Genomic DNA, 12,240 nt, shown 5'->3' on the forward strand with positions numbered 1-12,240 from the left:
GAGAGAAGAACCTGCCCCGCAGTCCATGAAACTGGCTGGACAGTTTAGAAACGTGGGGCAGGCTGGAACCAGACAAGAGTGATTTCACACACATGCACAGAGAGATACAGACACACACATGGTGTGCAAACACACAGCTGCAGAGACACAGACCTGGAGCATGCAAACCACATGCATGCTCACACCTAGGCATGCAGGCACACACAAATACCCTGAGATGTAGAGACGTAGGTGGCGTGCAAACACACACGTTCACACGTGCAGAGATAAGTGCACTGCTGTATGCAAACACACACACACACCATGCACACACAGGCCTCTGCATGCACAGCCGGAGACAGACACACACCCACGCACAGAGAGGCAGCCCCCCGCCCCACAGCCATGCACATAAATCAGCCGGGGATAAACGCACGCCAGGAGGAGAGGCCGGGATCAGAGCCCAGCGCTCGGAGGTTGCTCGGGGGAGAGCGATGATCTCAGAGGGGAGCAATGACAATCCCCTTGTTGTGGTGAAGATGTCGGCTCCCCTGCCCCCCCGGGGGTTCCCACAGGCTGGGCGGGGGAAGATTGCACAGGGTCAGAGGCATTAGTGTGCATCCGGCCTGCCAGCCCCATGGCTGAGGAGGCCGGGGACTGGCTCATAGAGGGTCCACGCTGGGCCACCAGCTGCTACGCCCCCAATTGAGTCTAGGTTAGAGGCTCCCATTGGCCGTGCAGGTGGCGCTCAGCCTTTATGAGGCCAAGGCTCTGCTGAGCTGTAATGCTTGGGACTCCGCCCCACCACCATCAGAGGGGCTTTGTGCCTCCGTCGCGTGAGACGGTAAACGTGACGGGAGCAGGGGTGTGAACTCCGGTGTCCCGCCCATAGACCAACTCGCCCCATTCCGTTTTACCACCCCAAAGCCCCCGCTGCGGCGTCAGCTGAACACGGCCCCTTCCTCTCCTCCCGGACTGAACTGCCACCCAGCGTCGCCCTGCGCGGTTAAAGAGCCGCCGTAATGCACCCCAGAAGTGGCTGCATTTTGGGGCTGGGTGCAGCAATCCATGGCTGTTTCCCGTATGGTGGGCGTCTGGGCCAGCATGTAACCGACCAGCATGGGAAGGGCATTAAAAGGTGATGCCCTGAGACACACAGCACTGATCCCCTTTCCCTGCACCCCAAACCATTCCCAGCTCTGGCTCCCGCCCCTTCCTGGCAGCTGCCATCTCCAAAACTGCACAGGTCCGGCGTGCGGCCCTGAGGAAGGCCAGTCTGCGGGTGGGCAGAGAGATGGGCGCACCTCAGTACCAGGTGTCCTGTGCACAGGACGCGGGGACGCATGGCTCCTCCAGGCTCAGATCTTGCTCAGGAGGGAGGGGAAGGGGCAGGGGCAGGCAGGGTGTGTGCAGGGCAAGGGGAGGCGACGTTGAGTGCAGGGCAGCAAACCTTCGGCGAGCTGGTGAATATCACGACAAAGGAGTTTGCTGGGGCTCGGGGAATGTTTTTCCCCCAGTAAAGGTTTGGCCCAATGGGGTGAACATTATAATTAGTGCGGGGGGGGGCATGTTGGGTTTGAGGGGATCTACAGCATCAGGGGTATGGAGATTGCAGGGCTGGCACAGCCGGGAGCGCAGGTCAGACTCGAGGGGTGTGGGCGGGGCGGGGAGGCAAGGCTGATTCAGCAGGGGAGGGGGCTGCCCTGCCCTCCCTGTTCTGCAACCCCAGGCCCCTCTCCGAGTGCCAGGCCAGGCCGAATTGCGGGGGACGCGCCCGGCGGGGGAGAGGCCAACACAGGATTTGCAATCACGTGACTCGGAGAGACCAGAGCCCTGACTGCGAAGAGCCCTGTGTTTCCGGGGCCCCTGACTCAACAGCAATTCAGCCTTGGCGAGTAGGGGTGGAGGGAGAGCAAGGGGCTGTGCTGGAGATGGGGTCCTCGCAACCAGGGGTCCCCCTCTGCTCCCTCAGTGGTGCAGCAGCCTGGATGCCAATCGCCACCCACCTCACAGCCAGGGCTGCTGCCCCTGCCCTTGGGCTCCGCTCTGGGCAGCTTCCCCCGACCTCAGCCCGCTCTTCTCCTACCTGCCTCCCCGCCCAGCCCAGACAGGGAAGCGACGCAGGCCCAGGCTCCCGTCACGTTTACCGAGACCCAGCACCCTCCGCAGCCAGCCACAGGCCAGGTGTGTGTGTGTGTGTGTGGGGGATGTTCCCAAAATCTCCATTCTCCCCTTCGGAGAAGGAGGGGCTCAACACCCCCCCCCCCCTCCCCCGGGAGCGTTGTCACCTCCCCCCCAGCACTAGCTCTCCTCTCCTGGGGGCAGGCAAACCTGCTTAGCAGACCCCCACCCTCCCAACACAGTTCTGCACCTCCCTCAACGGCCCCAGACCCCCACTCCCTGGATCAGGGCATCCCAGGGGCAGCAGCACCTCAAGGCCTTGTCCCAGACCAGACTGTACCACTACCCACAGGACTGACACACTCGCGTCTCTTGGCTTTTATACCTTGTCTCCTCTCCCAGCAGGCCTTGCTTCAGCTCCTCCCACCCAGGAACGGACCCTGGGCACTACAAGTCCCAGAATGCCTGCCCTTAAAGGGCCAGTGCCACCTCGTCACCTGGTGGATTGGCACGTGGGAGCACACTCCGGGGACCCCGGTATGTAATGGGGGAGCCCAGGAGGAGGTAATGGGGCCCTGCCTGGGAAGTTGGTTCAGACCAATGGGTGTCCCGCCACCCTCCCTCCCATGACACACCACACGGGGCAGGGGCTGGGCGTGGAGCCTCTGCCAGAGAGCAGGTGGGGAACCTGGCACCGTGCCACCCACAGGGCTGGTCTCCGCCGCCCATCCCCGTCTGCCTGCGTGCAGGGAGTGCTGCCCTCGCCGGCCGGCCCAAAGAGTCCCCCTGGGAAGTGGGCTGAGGGTTCTCCTGGTCCAGCTGTGCGGGGCGGGCTCAGGGGTTGCTAGCAATCCCCACCACCAGGTTGGCAGCTGGATGCTGGTACCCTCTTCCCCCGACAGGGGCTGTGGCGGCCCTCCGGCCCCCTCCCTGCGCTGGAGGCAGCGAGCCAGTGTGGGGGTGGGGGTGAGGCCGTGCAGCTCCCCCCCTGCGAGTCCTCGCTGTACCGTACACTTTATCCTCTGCAAATAAGCTGCGTCTGCGGCAGCGTCTGGCTGCGATAAGGGACCAGCCGGGGCTGAGCTCATCCTTTGGGGAAGGGCCTGCTCAGCAAGCCAAGGGGGAGTCTGGTGTCCCCAGGGCTCCCCTAGCACGTACTGCCCTGCCCCCCGGGACGTGGGCTGTTCCAATGAGCTTCAGCCCAGCCCAGCCCCCAGGCCTCCCCTCCATGGATCACAAAAGGCTTTGTATGCACTAGTGAGCTGAGCCCCCAGGGCAGGGCAGGATCATTAGTCCCATATTGGGGGGGGAAACTGAGGCATGTGGTGGGGAAGGGGCCACCCACATTCACATGGGAACAGAGCTGGGAATAGAACCCAGGAGTCCTGGTTCCCAGAACCCTCTCTGCTCGGCACCCTCGCATAAGGGCAGAGACGAGAGAAAGATAATTCCTTCCTGACCACAGCCCTGCCTCTCAGCTCTGGCCCTGAAGCCTGTGGACTGGCACTCGCTGTCACTGCAAATTCACTCCTGAGGCTGCTGCCAAGGTGTTTCAGGCCCAGAAACCCAACCTCCCTCCTGCCCAGTTAGATAGCAGCTGGGACGACACCTACCCCCAGTAGATGATAGACAGCTGTCCATCAAAGGGCCCTTTGGTTTCAGCAGGGATCGGCCAGGCCTTAGGGTAGCATCCGCTGGGAGGGGGAGGGGGCGGCTATGAGAGGAGGAGGCTGGAAGCTGGAGGTCACAGGGTTTTGGGACTGGAAACTGATGACTTTCCAAACTGCTTTGGGTGCATCCGCAGGCCGGCACAGGACATTGGCCTGGGAAGCCCAGGGCTGGGCTAGCGGGAGCTGTGGGTCGGGATTGAGGGGCATCCAGAAGAGCTGTGGGGGAGCCCAGAGCTGGGCTAGCAGGGGGCTGCAGGTCGGGTGAGGTGTGGGGCCACGGTCACTGTTCCTATCACCCACAATGGGCTCAGATCTCAGGACACAGATCCTAAAATCCAGCCTCTCCGGCGCGGTTCCTGACCGAACCAGCAGCCCCGTCTGCACTGGCCGCTCCACCGGGGCCCAGGCTATATATAGACAGACCCGCGGATGCCGAGCTGCAGGATGAATTTTAATGAGCTTGTTCCGGGAGAGTGCATCTTGGATTGGAGAGAGACACATCCCGACCGGGTCCCTCCGGCATTCTCCTCTGCTGCAAGGATCCACCAAACAGGGTAAACCAGGAGGCAGGGTGGTAGCTGCTTCCCTTTGCGACTGTCCCACCAGCCGGCGGGGCTAGGAACAGCTCATCTCTCCTGCATCATCCATGCCAAACACAGAGGGATGCGCCCACCTCTGGGGTGGGGCCTAGCAGCTGCTCAGCAGCATCATTCGAGGGTCGCTCTCCCAGCCACCTCTGGGAGCCCGGACTCCCAATTTCTGTTCCTTGCTCCTCGGAGGTTGTGTCCCCCACTCTGTGCCTCAGTTTCCCTGGCTTTATTTGGCTAACGCTGGTGACGTGGGGACCATGAGCAGGATGATTCTGGGTGGCTCTGCAGGGGACAGTGGCTCTTCCCTTCCCCACGGGGTCTGGGGTGCCCAGAAGGCCCTGCCCCCCTGGCTCAACATGCCCAGAAGCGGAACTGACGCACCTCCCAGCATGCTCTGCACTGCGGCTCTGGGCAGCCAGGCTGCGCCTGCGCCCAGCGATGCCCAGACCTGGGGCGCCCTGACGGGACAGGCCGTTTCCGTGGCGCTGGCGTCTGCATGGAGCCGGCTGCTTCTCTGTCCTGAAGCCACCCAGGATGTTGCACAATGCCTGGCGGATCAGCTGTTGGGGGCTGTAGCCGCCGAACGCAGCTGGGGGAGCCATGCCAGGAACCAGACAGCAGCTTGTGCATGGGGCAAAGGTGGGGGGAGGGGAGGGGCTGGGAGCCAGGACGCCTTTTCCCAGCTCTGCCCGATTAACTGCTCAACCGAGGGCGTGTCCCATGCCTGCTCAGTGCCTCAGTTTCCCCGTTTGTAAAACAGGGTGTAAAATGGCATGTGACCCATGCCACTGCCAGGAGGCTGCTTTGCCCCTGTTACTAATGGGGACACTGAGGCACAGGGCAGGGTGGGCCTTGCCTAAGGGCCCATGGTCACCAGGGGCAGGACCTGGGGGGTGGGAGGGCGAGTGATAGCCCAGCATGCCCTGCTTCCTGCTGGGAACTCATCCTGGGAAGGAAACGGTTCACACCCAATAAACTCCAGCCTGGGAGAGTCGCATTGGTGGGAACTGCAGCCAGCCCCCCTCACCCCCTGCCCCATCCATCTCTTCCAGAGCCTGCAGCTCCCCACCACGGCTCCCAGGCCAGGGATGAGAGAATCTGAGTCGCTGAATGCGGGGTGTAGTCTCAGGGAGACAGCCCCGGGACGGGGGTAGTGGTTGTGAGGGAAGGGCTGGAAGCCAGGACTCCTGGGTTCCATCATCGGCTCTGGGAGGGGAGTGGGGTCTGTGCTGGTGACCCTTAACAGTTTGTGCTGTAAGGTCTGGCTCCCAGCCCGAGCAGGGATCCAGGCCCCCAGTGCGTTCCACACAGGCCCCGAGCTGTGGGCACAGGCAGCCTCACGCTTCTTTGTAGCTGCCCCACAGGCACATGGGGGGCTCTGTCTCCTTCAGCTGCTTGGGGCAGCTCTGCCAGGCCTGGCACCAGGGGCTGAGGGGAACAGCCCAGAGCCCCCATCACCCAGAGCTGGATTTGAACCAGCCACCTGGGGGCAAAGGGCTCGCTCGCCCATCACTCATCTCCAGCATGGGGACGCCCGATCCTGGGGCCCCTGGGCAGCGCCCCCTGCCCCCAGGGCCAGCCCTTGTTCCCCGCCCCCATGCTGGGGGACCCCGCTGGGTCCAGCTCCCCACGGGACCGGATTCCCCATGTCTGCAGGAGGAAAACGGCCGGAGCCCTGCCCTGCCTGGGCCGTGGGAGCCCATCGCCGTCTGCCGGGGGGCTGGATGCAGCTGGTCCAGGGCTCCCTGCCAAGGCTGGTCCCAGGAGGGGGATGTTGGCTGAGAATCCGACGGGCTCCCCGAAGCACGAATTCCTCCCCCCAGATGCCTCAGCTCCGTTCCCAGCCATGGGGGGAGGGGCCTCATTCTTAAAAAGGGAACTGGCAGCTAACCCCCCCCCCCACTGGGAACTGTTCCGGCCCCCTTTGCCCATGCCCCTCAATCCCGAACTGCAGCCCCCCCACGCCCCTTGTCGCCTGGCGGGTGCAGGTGTCGGCAGGACCCCGGCAGGGCAGCGCTTCCCCAGGACGGGGGCGGGGGGGGGGAGACACCCTGAGTGTGATCGGTTGTGGCGGCCTGGGCAGTGTGCAGAAAACGTGGGCAGAGCGGGCTGGGAGCCGGGCACAGGCAGCCCAGAGTGCTCAGCTTGCAGTGCCCTGCCCGAGGGACGGACTCAGGAGCTCTTTGTCCAGCCCTGCCACCGGCTGCCCACGGCCCCCTGGTGCTGGCCAGGCTGGGGGAGGGAGGGCAGCTTCCCTCTGCAGCTTGCTAGCTCCCTGCACCTGCAATCCGTGGGCTCCGGCAGCCTCATTCACCCCCAGGGTCCCCACCCCGCTGCGGACGGACCTGGCCTGCCGGGCTGCTGCCTGCATGGGACGCATGGCCCCTCCACCCAGGCATCCCATCCCAGCCGCACTGGGGGTCGGGCCCGGGTCCCTCCATAGAGCATTTGGACAGGGCTACCTTCTGCTCTCCACCACCCCAGGCTGGATTCGAACCAGTGCCCCACCGACAGGGAAGAACAAGTGTCCCGTTACAGCGGCACCCCCGGCCTGCAGCTGTCAGACGTGCCGAGGGCCCCGTGCGTAGCCCTGGTTGCAGGAAATCTGTCCTTATTAATACCCACCAGCCCCTCCCCACCCCCGGCCCCACCCGGGCTCCTCCAGCGCCGGCTGCCCTCTCCAGGAGTCACTTCCACAAGCCGGCAAGGCACTGCCCAAATCCCCTTAATCCCGGCTCCAGAATAGGGGGATTTGTGGCTCCCTGCTCGGCGGGGCCTGGATGAATAATTAATGCTGGGAATTAAGTGGCCTTTGTTATTTCTCATCAGTGCGATTGCTGGAGCGGATGTCCCCTTGGCTGGCAAAGCTCCCGGCGCCTCCCCTGCCCCTGTACCTGGCGGGCGGGCGGGCGGGGGATCTAGGCATGGCCCTGGCTGGAGCCTCAGGGAGTTATTCCAAGGTGGAGGGGCCTGGCGGGCTGCCTCTGGCCGGGCTGGTTTCCCAGGCACCGCTCACCGCATCCAGGCTTGGTCCTGCCCAGCCCAAAGCCCGACACTCCCGCCCCTAGTGTGGGGCAGGGCTGAGCCCAGAGCCACTCTCAGAGCCCAGAGGCAGGGTTTGTGTTTCCCCAGGGGTGGGCAGCAGAGGGGAAAAGGCCCCATGGGGAGCCCAGGACCAGAGCACAGGAGGCAGGGACCCAATGGGGCCCATGTGGCCAGGCCTGGGGGCGGGGGGTAAGAAGGAACTGGAGCCTGCCCCACAGCTTGTGCATTGCAACTCTTGGAGAGATGCCCCCGTCCCATCCCCCCCAGGCCAGGAGCGAAGCGGGTCCTGAAACCAGCCAATGTCCAGGCTAGAACCCACCCCCTCGGGAGGGGAAGGTTCGGGGATACAGGCCTCCTGAATGCCCTGCTCCAGAACAACCCTTCCCTGGCTCTAGAACGCACAGCTCCAGAACATTGACATTCTAGACCAACTCGCTCCAGGCCCTTCCTGCTCTAGAATGGGCATATGTGCTAGAACATGTGTCGGTAGATGCACCCCGTTCTAGAATAACCATGCGCCCCTGCTCTAGAACACACATCTTGCTCTAGAACGTGAATGGTTGCTTGTGCCCCACAAGGGTGGGGGCAGCAGGAGACAGGGCCCTCCCCCAGTGTGGGAGCAGGTGCCCCATGCCCGACTGCAGACCAGCGTATGTGCCTGAGGGAGGTGCAAATGGAAAGCGCAGGGGGCTGTGGGTCGGGATTGAGGGGCACTGGCAAAGCTGTGGGGTAGGGGAGCCCAGGGCTGGCAGAGCAGGGGGCTGTGGGTCGGGATTATGGGGAACTGGCAAAGCTGTGAGGTAGGGGAGCCCAGGGCTGGCAGAGCAGGGGGCTGTGGGTCGGCACTGAGGGGCACCGATAGGCCTGTGGCCCCCCCAGTTCACCCACTGCAATAGGAACCTGCCGGGCGCCTGCGTCTCTGATCCGTTCCTCCAGCGTGGCCTCGGCTCCGGGAAGTGGAGCGTGGTGCGGAATTGGGTCTCGGCGGGGTCAGCACCTCCCCGGGAGACAGGTTCATTAGGAGGCTGCTAAACGAGCTCTTCTCTCAGGGCGGGGTCGCTCTCTCCCTGTAATTAAGCCAGAGCCAGGTTGGGAGACAAAGGCCCCGGCATCCCAACCCCCTCCCTGCCGTGGCCCAGCGGGGCCAGGAACACAGCTGGGGAAGGAACAGGGCTCTGCCGTGGCTGGGGTCGCTGCGGCCCGCTCTGGGGTGGAGCCCAGAAGCCACTTCTCCAGCCACCAGGAGCAATTCAAGGAGGCTGGGTGCAGGCCCCCCACTGGGGTCTGACCAGGAGACAGGGGCAAACACCCCCAGGAATTGGGAGAAAGGACCCCAGGGACCAGGGCCTCTCTGTGACAGGCGCAGCCCTACATGCTGACCCAAGCCAGCGCCTGCTTGCTACCAGCTCTCCTGTCCTAGTACTGCCGGGGCCAAACCCAGGGATGACCCCAGGCATGGGGCACTGGCTGCGGGGGCACTGGCAGAGCTGTGGGGTGGGGGAGCCCAGGGCTAGCAGAGCAGGGGGCTGTGGGTCGGGATTGCCCAGACCAAACCCAGGGATGACCCCAGGCACGGGGGGGCTGGCTGCAAGGAGCAGCCCAGCGGTGGCTGGGGGTGGCTGGGGGTGTCAGGGTGCAGGGGCCTGGCCCCAAAGCAGCCCCATCGCTCCAGGCAGGCTCCAGCTGGGCTGTGGGTGCGAGAGGCTCCCATACTGTCCCACCTGCTCCTGCCACCCAGAGTCCCTGCTCAGCTTGGGGTGAGAGGGTTCTGAGCCCCTGGGGAAGGGCTTGGCATCCTGGGCAGGGCCGGTTCTAGGCCCCCATTACTGGGGGGCCAGTGGGTATCTTGGGGTCCCTGGATGCTGCTATTTAAAACCCAACCTGCCCTCCAGGCGCCCGGGGCTGCTGGGCCTGGGCAATCCTGGGGCGGAAGCTTTGGCTGCTGGGTCAGGGTTTTGCTGGCATCGGTGATTTTGGCCTTTCTGACAATAATCTGGAGGCCCTTGAAGATCGGGGGGGGGGGAATGTCCCCTCTTCCCCTCACCCCCCATACCAGGCCTGCAGTTGGGACGTGGGAGGCTGAGCATCGCGGGGAAAGGCCGCCCCGCCTCCCCCGGGAGAGATGGAGAATCCCGACCATGGACCCTGGAGACAGGGACCCCCCATGGGCCTTGCTGGCACCCAGGATTGTCCCCTGCTCCCCCCTCCAGCAGGGCTTGGGCTTGGGGCACCGAGACCAGGACTCCTGGGTTCTACCCCTGACTCTGGGAGAGGAGTGGGGCCTGCTGGGTTAGACTCGAGGAGCCAGGATCCAGGACTCCTGGGTTCCATTCCCAGCTCAGCTACTGAGAGCAAGTCTCTGAATCTGCCCCAATTTCCTCGTCTGTCCCAGGAGCACATGGGAGCAGCAGCCAGGTGTCTGGCTGGGGCAAAACATCGTCACAATGGCGGGTGTTCATCAGCCACAGTCACAGGCCGAGTCAGGGACAGAGCTGAGGACGGAACCCAGGAGTCCTGAGTTACTGAGTTGTGAGCGGAGCACAACACCCAGCACTCCTCCCCCCCCCCCGCGCTTCCCAACCCCCCCCGGGCCATCCCCCCCCCCCCGGCCTGGCGTTGCAGCCGCTGCTGCCAAAGTCTCAGTGAAGGGCGAGGTACCCTTCACTGCCTCAGCGCTGGGGGCAGGGGCCGAGGTTACCGCAAGTCAGTGCATTTGTCAGGGCCACCGGCAGAGCTGGGGTGGGGGGGAGCCCAGGGCTGGGCTAGCAGGGGGCTGCGGGTCGGGAGTGAGGGGCACTGGCAGAGCTGGGGTGGGGGGAAGTCCAGGGCTGGGCTAGCAGGGGGCTGCGGGTCGGGATTGAGGGGCACCGGCAGAGCTGGGGTGGGGGGAAGTCCAGGGTTGGGCTAGCAGGGGGCTGCGGGTCGGGATTGAGGGGCACCGGCAGAGCTGGGGTGGGGGGAAGTCCAGGGTTGGGCTAGCAGGGGGCTGCGGGTTGGGATTGAGGGGCACCGGCAGAGCTGGGGTGGGGGAGCCCAGGGCTGGGCTAGCAGGGGGCTGCGGGTCGGGATTGAGGGGCACCGTTTCCATTTCCAGAGGCCATAGCTGGGGTCCATTTCGGGTGGGCTCAGAGATCTGGTTCCATCCCCAACCTGGACACTGACGTTCCCAGCTCCTCTTGGCTGGTTAGTGCTGGGAAACCCCAGCCCCCAGGACCCCACCCCCACTGCCAGACCCACTTCAGCCCCTTTGGCTCGTCCCCGCGTGGGGCTGGGAGTGGTGGCGCTGGGGTGAGGGGGGGTGTCACCCTGCCGGCCAGAGGAGTTGAGGAGGCGCGAAGGGTCCCAGGGAAATTCCCGCCCAGAGCGACGTGCTGAACAGGAGCGGAGCCCCCGGGAACTGGGCGCTGCCCTGAGCACCCACAGCTCTCCAGCAGGGTAACCTCAGCACGGCTCATTCCCCTACAGCCCAGGCCGGCCAAGGCACACGCCTCGGGGACCAGCTCAGTGCTGGCCTGGGGGAGCAGCCAGGGAAACCCCAGGGGCAGCCGAAAGCAGGGTTGGTGTTTCGATAGGGGGCACTCTGCCCTCTGAGAGAGGGCTGACCCCAGAGCCGTGCTAGGGGGCGCTATGCTGTGGGGTGGGTGGGGGGGTCTCCCTGCACTAGGCACAAAAGGTTCCAGGCCCTTTCCGGGGCCCTTCGCGTTTTCGATGCCTCTGTCTTTGTTTCTGACGCTGATGTTGTAAACGACCCAAATATTTTACCCCCGTGCTCCGCATCCGGCCCCCAGCTGTTCGGCTGCTGACTCTGTGGAACACGCTTGACGCTGGCCAGCTGCTCCCAAGTTGCTGACCCCCCCTGGCCTTCTCCCGTGCTTTGGGGCCCTGGCTCTTTCGCAGGCTGCCAATGCTCCGGGATGGCTGCCACCCAAAGGGCTGGTGGGTCAGCCAGCGGCCGGACCGCAGCCCAGACGGGCTCTCTCCTGGGTGAGACTCGGGGGGCTGGGCCTTTCCCGTCTCTGAAGGCAAGCGCATCCCATCCCTGAAGCTGAGCACCGCTGGGCGGGGGCAGGGACTAAGTCTCGTCAGGACCCCTGTGCCCGGCTGTGGTGCTAGCGGGCACCCGCCTCTGTCACTGTGACCGCATGGGTGAGTCCCCCCTGCCTCAGTTTCCCCATCTGTAGCACCATGATACGGTGGCACCTCTGCAAAGCGCTTTGAGATCCTGAGCTGCTTCCATAAATGCAGGACCCTGAGTAACAATTCCCTCTCCTCTCTCTCTCCAGCTGCCCTCAAAGCTCCAAGGGGCCCGAGGGTGTGGTGGGGAAGGAGGGTCCCCTATTGGGCACCCGGCGCCCCTTTTATTCTGAAATTCTTTCCCTGTTGCTTCAGCTCCTCTTGCCGTTGCCATGACCTCTCCCCCCAACACGGATCCCTCCTGGCACTGGGTCCCTCCGCCGCCACGCTGGCAGGGCCTGGCACGTTTTGTGTGGTGCCTGCAGCTCAGCGAATAGGTCCTAGAGCCAGAGCGGAAGCCGTACAACAAAGGGACCAAAAGCCAGTGTCACTTGGGGTAAATGCCTGCCCCTCCCCCCCCCAGCCTAGCAAAGAACGTGTGTGTGGGGGAGGCAGCCCCAGGGGCACCTGATCTTCTAGGCCCGGCTTGCCCAGGCGTTGGGCTCCAACCTGCCACTGAAATGGCACAGCCGGGTGATCGGTCGCCTTTAGCCCTGGACAGAGGACAAATGTCTTCGCTGAACTTGGCTGGAGACCCAGTTTGTGCAGATCCATGTAACACAGGGCTGGGATAGCGGGGGGCTGTGGGTCAGGATTGAGGG

This window comes from Terrapene carolina, unplaced genomic scaffold (genome assembly GCF_002925995.2).
Source record: "Terrapene carolina triunguis isolate 2854851 unplaced genomic scaffold, T_m_triunguis-2.0 Scaffold193, whole genome shotgun sequence".
Lineage (NCBI taxonomy): Eukaryota > Metazoa > Chordata > Testudines > Emydidae > Terrapene > Terrapene triunguis.